Below are 12,215 nucleotides of genomic sequence, written 5' to 3'. Positions count from 1 at the left end.
GGCAGGAACCCCAAAGAAATAAAAAGACAGGTCTCAATCTCTCTAGGATTTTGTGAATATAATTAAGAAAATTGCACATAGCCATGCGATGTCATTGAGTAGTCAGAGGAGGCCACCAAAGCATAATTGGCTGAGGCTGGCTCAATCTCCCCACCTCGGCCACCGTGGATTTCTAGGGGCAGATGAGCTCAGCTATGCCTGGTCTTCCTACTCCAAATTCTCTGAAAAACTCCTACCATCACTACCACTGATTTTAGAAATTCACAAAATTAAAGTATAAAAACAAATGAATGCTACATAAGTTCAGGGAAGGAGGTGCAGGAGTGTTGGAGAAAGAGCTGCCCGGAAGGTGGCCTGATGACAGGTTATGAGGAGGTGGCCAGACAAGGGAAGAGGGTGTACCACAGAGTGTCTGCCACAACCCAGGAGATGGGCCTGCTTGGAGCACCTGTAGGGAGGAGCAGGGTTCAGGGGAAACAATTCTACCCAGGGTTCAAGATATTATGGTCCTGAATGAGCCCCCCCTGAAATGCTAGCTTAATGTCAGTATACAATCTATCCTTTGTGAAAAGTCTCTGAGGTGCTAATGTGATATGTTGTCACCAACCCATGTCATTAAGTTCTGATCCAGACACATTGCTAATGGACAGAGGTGAGAGCATGGCTGACAACTGCTTAAACAGATAAGGAAATGAGACAGCATGAATGCTTGAATACAAGGCCCGCATGCTCCTTACAGAAGAGCAGGGGCCTTCTGAGTTCACATCATGTTTTGGAGGCTTATCCAAGCCATAGCATGCATCGCTTGTGCTTTGCTGTAAGAAGCACAACTTGCTTTATCCATTCCTGGGTTGACAGACATTTGGATTGTTTCCAGGTTTTGGCATACAGGTTTTTGTTTGGGTTTGTGTTTTCATTTCTCATAGGGAAATTCCTAGGAGTGGAATTGCCAGGTCATATGGTAAAGTTTGGTTCAATGTTTTAAGAAATGACTAAATTGGAAGGAGCGAGGGGGTGGGGTCTTGGTGTGTGCCACAACTTTTAGGGGCAAGACACGATTGTAAGAGGGTCTTTACCTAACAAATGCAATCAGTGTAACCTGGTTTCTTGTACCCTCAACGAATCCCCAACAATAAATTAAAAAAAGAAAGAAAGAAATGACTAAATTGTTTTCCCAAAGCAGTTGTGCTGTTTTACATTCCCAACAGCAATGTCTGAGGGTTCCAGTTTCTTCACATCTTCATTGTACTTGGGATTGTCTGTTGTTCTTATTATAGTCGTTTTTGTGGACATGCTGGGGTTCTTGGGTTCTTTTAAATTAAAAAAACTTTAAAATAATTTAAAAAGCTAAAAAATAAAAACTTTTAAAAATTATTTTTTCTTTTTTGTTTTATTTATTGTTTTAATTTGTATTTTCCAAATGATTAATGATGCTGAGCATCCTTTCATGTCTTTGCATATGAGAGTGTGTGTGCGTGTGTGTGTGTGTGTGTATGGGAGACTGTAAAATAGGCTTTGTGTTACATGATTTTTGCCTAACTGTAGGTTAAGTATTCTAAAGACATTTATTTATTATTATTATTATTATTTTTGAGACAGAGCCTCAAGCTGTGGCCCTGGCTAGAGTGCTGTGGCATCACAGCTCACAGCAACCTCCAACTCCTGGGCTTAAGCGATTCTCCTGCCTCCACCTCCCAAGTAGCTGGGACTACAGGTGCCTGCTACAACGCCCGGCTGTTTTTTGGTTGCAGCCATCATTGTTGTTTGGCGGCCGGGCTGGATTCAAACCCACCAGATCAGGTGTATGTGGCTGGCGCCTTAGCCGCTCAAGCCACAGGTGCCGAGCCTCTAAAGACATTTAAAATAGGTTAGGCTAAACTATGATGTTCTGTAGGTCAGGTGTATTAAATGCATTTTCTACTTACCACGGGTTTATTGGGACATAGTCCTATTGTAAGTTGAAAGCATCTGTAATGATCCAAATGGTGTCCATATATACGTATATAAGAATGCACAAAGGGAAAATAAAAACTGTAGCAGGTTCCACAAACAACAGCTGACATCTGTAATCCCAGTGCTTTGGGAGACCAAGGCAGGAAAATCACTTGAAGTCAGGAGTTAAAGACTAGCCTGGGCAACACAGCAAGATACCACCTCTAAAAAAAAAAAATTATCGGGTGGCGCCTGTGGCTCAAAGGGGTAGGGCACTAGCCCCATATGCCAGACATGGCGGTTCAAACCCAGCCCTGGCCAAAAACTGCAAAGAAAAAAAAAAATTAGCCAGGCATGGTCAGCACACATATAGTCCCAGCTACTTAGAAGGCTGAGGCAGGAGGACTGCTTGAGCCCACGAGTTCAAGGTCATAATGAACTACAATTGCACTGTATGACTACACTGCAGCCTGAGTGAGAGCCTGTCTCTTTAAAAGAAAAACAAAAAAACCCAAATGCTAATAGTGGCCATGTCTGGGTTATGAGAGATTAGAAATTCGAAAAGTGAAAATATTAAAAATTTTCAGTAGTAAGTAGATGTTGCTCTTATAATAAGAAAAGCCTTTAAAAGTAAAGCTAAGGGCAGCACCTGTGGCTTAAAGGAGTAGGGCGCTGCCCCATATGCTGGAGGTGGTAGGTTCAAACCCAGCCCCAGCCAAAAACTGCCAAAAAAAAAAAAGAAGAAAAGAAAAGCTTAAGTTAGTATAGATAATATATGCAAATATTTAAAATTTTTTTTAATTTCCATACACTGATCAACTTACTATTTTGATTTAGTGTTTGTTAAATGTAGCCTAGAGCTCAACATACAAATTTATAAAAATTGGAATTTTGCACTTGTTCTGAGAATTGCAATGCTTATTTCTGCTGTTTTCAAAATGAAACTGAAGCACTGGAATGAACCATGACAGAATTTTATCTTGAAAATTTAGGTACTTTTTATTATTTTTTCTCTCTTTCTTTTTTTTTTTGAAACAGGGTTTTCTCTGTCTTCCGGGTTAGAGTACAGTGGCATTATCACAGCTCACTATAACCTCAAGCTCTTGGGGACTATAGGTGTTGGCCACCACACTTAGCTGATTTTTCTATTTTTAGTAGAAATAGGATGTTGTTCTTGCTCAGGCTGGTCTCAAACTCCTGAGTTCAAGGGATCCTCCTGCGTCGGCCTCCCAGAGTGCTAGGATTACGGGAGTTAGCCACTGTGCCAGACCTTGTTTGGGTACTTAGACTCTTATTTTTAATTACATTGAAATTTAACTTGGTTTTGATATTTTAATTTTTAGGTGTACTTCAGAAACATGATGGATTAAATATTTGTGCGTCTGTGAACCCACCTACCATTTATAATTTTGCTACTCTGGGGGAAACTAATCCCAAAATCTAAATAACATTTATATGTTTAAAAAAGTCTCTTTCAGATATATCAATTCTGATAAAATTGTAGTTTTTATTGTTACTTTGAAAAATATTTTTATTTCTATTTTATTTATTTATTTTTGAGGCAGGGTCTTGCTGAGGCTAGAGTGTAGTGACATGATCAGTGATCATAGATCACAGAAACCTCCAAGGCCTGGGCTCAAGTGATCCTTCTGCCTCAGCCTCTTGAGTAGCTAGGGCTACAGGCAGGTGCCACCACATCTGGCTACATCTTTCTTTTTTATTTTTTCTTTTACTATTTTTTGTAGAGATACGTCTTTCTTGATGAAGCTGGTCTCAACGCTTAACCTGAAATGATCTTACCTTGTCCTCCCAGAGTGCTAGGGTTACAGGTGCTAGAGCCACCATGCCTGGCCTATTTTTATTTTTTTAATATTTCAATTATATGCATATATGCCAATACACAAAGAAATATGTTTTTATAGCATACTTGTTAGTTTATACCCTAAAAGATTTTTCTTGTCAAACTTGCCTATTTTCTTGAGAAAACAGATTGTGATGCATCTTTCAGAAAGTATGCTTACATTTATCTTCTATATGCAAATATTTTTAAATTTCATCTTCTCATGAGGAATTTTACAAAAAAAAATGTTACCTGAGATGAAAACACCATGAAAACACCAGAAGTGTTACTTACATGAATACTTCTTTTGCCACTGTACTTGAGGGAGAAAAAAAATGTCTGTTCAGTCAATTTACCAGAGTCTGTGGCAGGCTTTCTCAACAGGTGAGCTGAGAGAAGGTTGCAAATGCATGATTCAGATCACATCCACTGAGGAGAAGCCCTGGGCCCTGGGCAGGGACACACAGAGAGAGGGAACGTGAGTGATGCTCTCAGTACTGGGGGACTCTCCCCGGATTTTGACAGCTCTATGCAGCAGGAGTGACCTGCTTGTTTCCAGCCTGGCTCAAGGACCCTGGCAGAACCTCTGATCTGACAGGTGATTGGTACTAAGCCTCAGGAAAGATTGTGCTTTGCTGGGAAGGGCTTGCTGTCACCCTCACCACTAACGTTCAAGGACCATCTGTGCCAGGAAGAACTAAAAGAGCAGATAAGCCACTCGTGTACCAATCAACCTAAGCCCAGATTGTGGACTCAACAAGCAGCAGCGTAAGAACCTAATGAATTTGCTCTTTGTGTTCAGATAGATGAATTAGAAACTGACTAGATCCCAGTCCCCACTGACTGGTTGGTGAACTGAGTGGCACCCATTCATTTGTAAAGACAGGAAAACAATAGGAAATTTCAGAAATTCCAGAGGCCTTCAGAGAAAGACTTAAAAACTATCTGATACACAATGTATTTCCAACTCCATTCCTTAAAAGGAAAATCTCCCTACAAATGAAGGTTTTGTTTTGTTTTTTGAGACAGAGTCTCACTTTGTTTTGTTTTTTTTTTGAGACAGAATAAGACTCTGTCTTCCTGGGTAGAGTACGTGAAATCGTAGCTCACAGCAACCTCAAACTCTTGGGCTTGAGCAAACCTCTTGCCTCAGCCTCCCAAGTAGCTGGGACTACAGGCATGTGCCACTACCCCTGGCCAGTTTTTCTATTTTGAGTAGAGAAAGGGTCTCACTCTTGCTCAGGCTGGTCTCAAACTCCTGAGCTCAGGTGATCTACCCACCTCTGCCTCCCAGAATACTAGGATTATAGGCATGAGCAACCACACCCCGCCCAAATGAAGTTTTTTCCCCCTTCTTTTATACCTTCAGAAAAAAATAGATATTAAACATTTCCCTTCCCCTTCCCTTCCCTTCTTTTCCCTTCCCTCCCCTCCCCTTCCCGAGCACACACAGACCTCCTGTCGTCTTGGCTAGAGTGCTGTGGTGTTATCACAGCTCACTGCAACCTCAAACTCTTGGGCTCAAGAGATCCTCTTGCATCAGCTGGGACTATACGGCACCCACCACAAAGCCCTGCTAGTTTTTCTATTTTTTGGTAGAGACGCAATGTGTGTGTGGGAGGTCTTGTTCTTGCTCAGGCTGATTTTGAACTCCTGAGCTCAGGCAATCCACATGCCTTGGCCTCCCAGAGTGCCAGGATTACAGACATGAGCCACTATGCCTGACCTAAACATATTTTCTTATATTCTATATTGTGCTACTTGGAATGATGCCAAACATGTTTATATCTTTACTTTTATGCAATCTTTTTTTTTGGTTTTTGGCCAAGGCTGGGTTTGAACCCACCACCTCTGGCATATGGGACCGGCACCCTACTCCTTGAGCCACAGGCGCCGCCCTTTATATCTTTACTTTTAATCACAAACTCAACTTTTTTTTATTGCATCATGAAAATACCACACATAGGTCCTAGGAATCATCTGGCATCTTGTTTCTGTAGCTGGACAACTCTTAGATCTTACTCATCAAACTGCTGAACTGCTGCTTTTTCACAGGCATAGATACCATCCAAAATTTTTCTGATATCCTTGGTTTTTTTATTTTTTTGTAGTTTTGGGCCAGGGCAGGATATACCACCTCCGGTATATGGGGCCGGCGCCTTACTCCTCTGAGCCACAGGCGCTATCCTGATATCCTTGTTTTTAACTGTAATGGCTTGCTGAATCAAAGCAGCTGAATTTGAAATGAATTCAATATTGTTTCTTTCTAGGATTAATTCATCTTTCTGGGCTCAAGATACTGAACAAGCAACCCCTGGTCTCATCTGAACCCCGTGGATGTATTTTTCACCCAAGAAATGTTAGATTTCAACAGGAGGTTTGTTCTCCTGGATAATAACATTGACAGTAAGTGAGCACACACAGACCTCATCTTGTAATAGAAGCCCAGCCTGATGCCCTTGACCATGTTCTGAGGGTGGCTACACATAGTGTGAACAGTCACCAGTTCCTTGCTATCTCTCCATACTTAGTTAACCTAGAGCCTCTTTTTTTCTTTTCCAAGGAGACCAAGTTCTACACTGATGTTTAAAGTCCCCCTACAGTGTTCCTCTGGGTTCCTTCAGAGTGTCTCCAACATTTTCCAGATCATGACAGTCTGATTGCTGGAAATGGTCTTCATTCTCACAGTAGATGTGGTATGGCCGAGTCATACATTTTTTGATGCCATTGGGAGCACAGGGTCTTATTCCTCTTATCCCTACTTTGAAAATCCAGAAAATTCAGATCAAATTGACTTGAGTTTAATTTCAAGGTTTTAGTTTTTAGTTTTCTTTCATCATGCTTCCCCAAACCTAAGATTAAAACACAAATTCTATGGATGAGGTAAATAATAAAACAAACAAAGTGAAATCCATCCTATGTATAAAACCGTCTACTCCTTATGTTTATTTCTCTATGAGATGATTGCTAAAAGTTTAGGAAATTAGTCTTTTGAGTTATTTCTGAGGAACAAAATTAAGTTTTATAGTGAGAGTTTCAACTTTTCCATTGCAGAATTCTCAGGCAACTTTTCTTGCATAACCACATCATGTTTATCTACTGGCTTTCCCCTCTCCTGCCATGTGTGACAGCCTTTATTTATCCTTCAGCATCACACCTTCCTCCTGGCTGTTATCTCCTTTTATGTGGAAAAGACCTTACGCTGTGAAAACCCCAGTGTCACCTAAAGCCAACTAATGCCTACAGCTACAGAAACTTGGTGATTTCTGCATTCTGTTGCATTTTATAAAATGTGTTTCCAAAGAGATAGTTATTAGAACCTCTCTGCTTTTAATCTCTTTCTCCTCATTTGAAGATAAAACTGAAAAGCAGAGCACACCAACTGTATATTTCTTAATATTTAATCATTGCAGATGATTTTTTTTGTCTTGGGAAAAATTTAATTCCATGCAGGTATAGCATGGAAAACAATTTGCTTTTGAGGGTTGTGGTGCTCATTGCAGAGTGAATATTTACAGCTATGTCCTTCTAAAAGTCACCCGGAGCTGCTAATTTTAGCTGTCTCCCTGGGTCTCACAAGAGGTTTTTTCCTAAGCTGTCAGTTTCCAGGTGTTGCATATTAAAATACTTTAGCGGCGAGGCAAAGCAGTTACAGAACGATGCTAAGGGATTCTTCTGTGTTCTTTCTTGGACTTGGACAAAATTCAGTAAGAGAAATGCCCACATTATAAAAGTCTATTTTGCCAGAAGAAAATGTGAAGGAATAAGGGCCGAGGTCTTTCATTTGATCTTTGTTCATTGTCTTCTTTCTTACTATTGTAGTCAAAATAGGAAGAGGGTGTGTGTGTGTGTGTGTAAGGGTAGGGGAGGGTCCTGCCTTGCTTCTGTGGTTTCTGCCTCGCTCAGAGAACGTGAGAGCACCACTGTAATACCAGTTGTAAATGAACAACATATGACTTCTATTTTCACTCCCTGCCACCCTTTCCTCGGGTTTCCTCTGTGTATTTGCCTGACACCCTTTCCAAGTTGTGTGACTGCAGCCTAAAGGACTTTAGCAGACAGCGAGTCTCTACTTTTCTAAGGGGTGAGCAACTAAACCCAGTGCCCTGCGTGGCTCTGCAGACAGCAGCTCAGCCTCCCAAGCAGCGGTCAGTGACAGGGCGTCTGGGTTTCATCAGCTCACTGGGGCAGCATTTCACTGGGCCCCTCTGCCAGGGCCTCCCCGGCGGCGTCAACAAGTGTGACACCTACTGCAGGAACAGCCCTCAAGTTTCATCACAGTGATGCTAGAGTACGTTCTCCAGCTCCAGCAATGACCTCGTTCATTCAAGGGCAGGGGGAAAATGCTCTTCTTCCAGAACTTCCCTGGGCGCAGAATTTTCCCTCTTAGGAAGATAGGAACTAAAACTGGACACAGCTCTGGCTGTGCTTTGACCCGATCGTGGAGAAAAAGACCCTGAGCCCTGTATCTCCTTTGAATCCTTTGAATCTCTCTGCCAGGGATAGGGACACCCAAGCCGATGCCTCACACACAGCCTGGGGAGTCCACAGACAAGCCAGCCCTCCTTTACCATCTCTTGGACAAAGAGTATTGAAAAGTAAGTATATAGACTTTGGTTTTTACCTAAGGAATAGCTGTGCTTTAATTGTATAGTTGTTTACATTTTCTGCAACAAAGGAAATTGTTTCCTTATGAAACAGAACAAAATGAAACAAGTGGGGGCTATATGGGATATTTGGGAATATGGGGTTTAAAAGTAGCCAAATTCATAAGAATTGCAGTTTAAGTCTATTCTGATGCCTTTTGAAAATTATTCTTATTTTTAAATGCTTGTTTAATTTGGCTTAGTAGTAATTAAAATAGTTTATATCACATTATGTCTATCTTAACAATTAGACAAAACAAACATACTCAAAGGAGTGATTTGTAAAGGCTCTGCAAAGTAGCATAAAAAACTGAGGCAATTTTCTAGGCAACTCAGGCCCCCAACATTTTTGCCTGAGAAAGTATTGAATATTTTAGTTAAAAGTTATCCTTTTTACCTTGGACTATCTGAATGTTTGAAAACCTCCCCTTTGTGGGTAGACACAGCAGTATCTTGTCTGACAATAGGTAATGCAAGTTGCTGAAAAGCTATTAGGCATTTCAAAATGGCTTATGTAAACATTGATTGAATCATTAAATAGTTTTTTAAAAAAATTTAAGGCAGAAAACAGCCAAAAAAAAAATCCACTAATAAAATGCCACCACCATCACATAATGTTTTAATGAACCCATCTAAACTTTAAGATCACTGATTAAGGGTGTCAGTTACAGACACCTAGCAATCATTTAAAAATAGATAAAAGCAAGAACAGCATTCAGAACTGCTTCTCCTCTTATTATTTCCTCTCCACCTCCTTTTCCTTAAGGAAAGGTAGCCAGCATTTTTGAAGACTAACCAGCAATGGGAAGTCCAACACGTTTTAGTGTGACACTTTTACAATAGCATACCAGCTGGGGGCAAATTGCAGGAGCTTTCTTTCTGTGACGTTTCTGAATCGAAACTGAGGATGTTGTGAGCTACCTTCTGAATCAACAGCTGCATAAATCCTGTGTGAAAAGGCACAAATAGCCAATAAATGTGTTCAGATCTTGGAAATCATGCATTTGAGCTCTCAAATTACACCGGTGTTTTGAAGTTTATACAGAACATTCCATCACAACCTGGGGAAATTTCCTAGGTAGGGTGGAGCTCCTATTTTCATCACCTGCAAAGTTTTTTTCCCTCCAGTTCCTTCCTTCCTTCCTTCCTTCCTTCCTTCCTTCCTTCCTTCCTTCCTTCCTTCCTTCCTTCCTTCCTTCTTTCCTTCCTTTCTTTCCTTCTTTCCTTCCTTCCTTCCTTCTTTCTTTCTTTTTTATATTGAGACAGAGTCCCACTTTGTCGCCCTTGGTAGAGTGCTGTAGCATCATAGCTCACAGCAACCTCAAGCTCATGGGCTCAAGCGATTCTCTTGCCCCAGCCTCCTGAGTTGCTGGGACTATGGGCACCCACCACAACACCTGGCTATTTATTTATTTTTTTTTAGCATGCCCGGGCCGGGTTCAAACCCACCAGCCCCAGTGCCCTAACCACTGAGCTACAGGCGCCTGGTCATTTCCCTCCAATTCCATTAGCTTTTAACAGCCCCATGCACACTTACATGTTGATATGAGCCAGTATAAGGATGATGTAGTGGAGGAAGAACTCTGATGTGGGTGGGAAGGGTGGGGTGCTCCTGAAGAAGCAGGCCCAAGCTTTGGAGTCAGATTTGGAATCAACTCTTGACTTTAGCACAGTTTTCCAATCTGTCTGAACTCCAGTTTCCTCATCTGCAAATGAAGATGCTAACATCCACTTTAACAGGACTGATAGGGGATTAGATAACTAAATATGCCTAAAGTATCTGCCAAATTGTAGTTTTCTCAATAAAAGTTAGTTCTTCACTTTGTGTTAATTAAAAGTCTCTCTCTCTTTTTTTTTTTCCACTAAAACTTACTTCAGGAACTAACATAATATAAACTTTATAAAGTAATAGAAATATACATTATTGACATCAGTGCTATGATTAAGCAAACATAACACTGACAATTAATTCTTTGAGAAAAATTTTGTATTTGGAAGCAATATGTTTGAAAGCAAAATGAGAAAAAAAGGATGCACCTAGGATAAATAAGAGAAGATTTTTTTTACTGAAACTAGTTGATGATTTATTACATAAAAACAGAGGTAGAGATGTATCAACATCATCTAAAAATACTTAGATGATTTACAATTAGTAAATATTGGTATCCTATTTAAATATGAGTGTTCAGGAGTCCCTAGAACAGAAGGGAAGGTAAATCTAGTGTATGAGTAAATCGTTGTGATATTATAAAAACTATGAAAACTAAGGCACAAACACAGCCCTTCCTCAAAAATTATTTAGCACAGCCTAGTGGCAGGGGGGCTGGATACTGACTCACACCTGTAATTCTAGCATTCCAGGAGGCTGAGGCAGGAGGATTGCTTGAGCTCAGGAGTTTGAGACCAACCTGAGCCAGAGCGAGACCCCTTCTCTACTAATAATAGAAAAATTAGCTGGGTGTTGTGATGGGTGTCTGTAGTCCCAGATGCTCAGGAGGCTGAGGCAGGAGGATCGCTTGAGCCCAGAAGTCTGAGGCTGCTGTGAGCTAAGCAGATGCCATGGTACTCTACCCTGGGCAACAGAGTGAGACTGTCTCAAAAAGAAAGAAAGAAAGAAGAGAGAGAGAGAGAAAGAGAGAGAGAAGAGAAGAGAAGTGAAAAGTGGCAGGGGTGGCAATGGCGGTAAGAACTCTCTGAGGTGGACTGGCCATGGAGAGGCTGAGCAGTGACAGTGGCAGGTGAGCCGTCTTGGAGCCATGCAGTTTCCAGTCTAGGGGCCACATTCTGGGCTGGAACTATGAGATCAGTGATAAAGGTTCACAACGGATAGGGAGTGAGGGCGACTGAGGGAGGGAGAGGGCAGACAAGAATCAGCAGGGATTATCAGACAGCTCCAAAGAACTTAATCAGATGTCATTCTTTTTGCCTCTTATTTTTACTGAGATACCGCACAGCTTTTCCCCAGACATGTCACAGTACCTTGATAAATTCTTTGCTTCAGTTACTTGCAGGTGCACTATTAGGAACCCTGTAATTATGCACTTAATTCTGCCAAAGAGGGAGGTTAAAAATACAAATGTGTAAAGAAACTTGGGAGAAAGTGATCCTGTCATCTTACGGTTGGCAAAAATGAAAGAATAATTGCCTGACCTTTATGAAAGAAAAGAACAAAGGTTTGGAGCCCTGATCAGGATTTCTGCAGATGCATACCTACCTGGCCTGGCCCAAATGGACAGAAATGATCACGAGACTTCGACATCAGGTCAAGGAGATGGACACCAGGTTGAAGGGAAGCTCAGATGAGTTATTTCAGGTCTGGATACACTGCATCCTGCCCCTTCAGGGCCATCTACTCTGCGGCTGCTATGGTCATGTCTGGGGCCAGCACAACTCAACCTTCCTCGCCACTTGATCTTCAACACTGCACTTTGATAGCCTGTCTTATTCACTCCTCACTCCCTAGTTTAAAATCCTCCTCTGAGTCCACTGGGTGCCCAACGCTCAGGTGCCACAGGGCTTAGAGAGCTTGTAAAAACACAGGTTGCTGGGCTCCACCCCAGGCTTTTCAATTCTGAAGAGCCCCCAGATTTGCGTGTCATGCCAGGTCCCAGGTGATGCTTGTTCTTTTCAGTCATGAAACCTTCCTTACTTTTTGGGCATGTCAAAGGCACAAGTACAAGGGACTGGTGCTGCAGAGAATACACAAGATTAACTCATCAGGTACCCTGCAGGAAATCAGCTCAAGGCCCAAGCTGCCCGAGAGGAACACTGCAGGTAGGGACACCACTCTGAGGCCA

The 12,215-nt window shown here is 41.7% G+C and overlaps 1 protein-coding gene, 1 long non-coding RNA gene and 1 pseudogene across 3 annotated transcripts in view; 1 reads left to right on the top strand and 2 right to left on the bottom strand.

Moving 5' to 3' along the window:
* The window catches only part of LOC128571950 (uncharacterized), a 30,982-nt gene that overhangs the window by 16,075 nt on the left and 2,692 nt on the right, over positions 1-12,215 (bottom strand). Inside the window, exon 2 of the long non-coding RNA XR_008376005.1 lies at positions 4,067-4,221. This is a non-coding gene — a long non-coding RNA (uncharacterized LOC128571950). The remainder of the gene's footprint in view (positions 1-4,066; positions 4,222-12,215) is intronic.
* Positions 5,791-6,452, bottom strand: LOC128571947 (60S ribosomal protein L9-like; annotated as a pseudogene).
* The window catches only part of ALPK2 (alpha kinase 2), a 119,409-nt gene continuing 115,265 nt past the window's right edge, over positions 8,072-12,215 (top strand). For both annotated transcript variants that reach the window (XM_053571816.1, XM_053571817.1), the window contains exon 1: positions 8,072-8,370. The gene's annotated coding sequence lies outside the window, so the exon portion shown is untranslated. The remainder of the gene's footprint in view (positions 8,371-12,215) is intronic.

Source organism: Nycticebus coucang, chromosome 19, assembly GCF_027406575.1.
Source record: "Nycticebus coucang isolate mNycCou1 chromosome 19, mNycCou1.pri, whole genome shotgun sequence".
NCBI classification, from domain to species: Eukaryota; Metazoa; Chordata; class Mammalia; order Primates; family Lorisidae; genus Nycticebus; species Nycticebus coucang.
Note: the sequence above shows the minus strand (reverse complement) of the source record. Positions and strands in the feature narration are given on the sequence as shown.